Here is a 1,153-nt window from a genome sequence, read left to right as displayed (position 1 = left end):
GGGAAGTGTGGAGACAGCGAAAGCAGGGTCTCCGTGAGTCGTGGTTTACGAAGAGACAGCTCTCTCTGGGAAGACTGGATCATAGGCAGTAAGACACAGGACTCAGCTCTGATCTCAGTGATACAGCTACTTTATTCTCCTGACTCTGCTTGGCTCCAAGTCTTGGTGATCCAGCTCCAGCTCCAATTATTGAGGGGAAACCAGGATATTTATACTATGGGGGCGGTAGTAAAAACCTTAGCTGATAGGTACTTTGTGGGATGCCCTATTTACATATGGAAGCGGGCTCCTGCCAGGCTGCCAGACTGCCTGAGAATCACACAGGAAATAGCTGGCAGTTCCTGAGCTGGAGGCCATGTTTTTGTGATGGCTGCTTCAAAAGATGAGTCAGGAAGATGCTGGGAAGGCACCCTGCTGAAAAAGGAGTCTCTGCATTTGAATCCGAGCCCATGGGCTTTCTGGACATGGAGAAACTGTTACTTTACACAGCAGGAGTCCCTAACACAACTTCATCAAAAAAAAATACAACAGGACTTTAAGACTCAGATTAACCCCAACTCATTAATAGTAGGGGACTTCAATACCCCACTGTCTCCATTAGATAGGTCAACTCTATCAGACCACAATGCAATAAAGCTTACAATCAACACTGGAAGAAGCCCTAATCACCACATGATCACATGGAGATTAAACCATACACTCCTGAATGATGAATGGGTCAAAAGAGAAATTAAGAAAGAAATAAAAATATTCCTGGAATTAAATGAAAAGGACAATACAACACAACAAAACCTCTGGGACATGCTGAAAGCGGTCCTTAGAGGGAAGTTTATAGTTCTAAGTAACTACATTAAAAAATTGGAGCCAGGCGTGGTGGTGCACACCTTTAATCCCAGCACTTGGGAGGCAAAGGCGGGTGGATCTTTGTGAGTTCGAGGCCAGTCTGGTCATTGCAACTCAACACACTTGAAAAGCAACAGCAAAGGAAACCCAAACCCAGCAGACAAGAAGAAATAACAAAAATCAGGGCAGAAATTAATGAAATTGAAACAAAGAAAACAATACAAAGAATCAACAAATCCAAGAGCTGGTTCTTTGGAAAGATAAACAAGATTGACAGACTGCTAGCCCAGAAAGATAAAAGAAAGAAAGA

The sequence above is a fragment of the Nannospalax galili genome, unplaced genomic scaffold, assembly GCF_000622305.1.
Source record: "Nannospalax galili isolate Female #2095 unplaced genomic scaffold, S.galili_v1.0 scaffold675, whole genome shotgun sequence".
In the NCBI taxonomy this organism is placed as follows: domain Eukaryota; kingdom Metazoa; phylum Chordata; class Mammalia; order Rodentia; family Spalacidae; genus Nannospalax; species Nannospalax galili.
Note: the sequence above shows the minus strand (reverse complement) of the source record.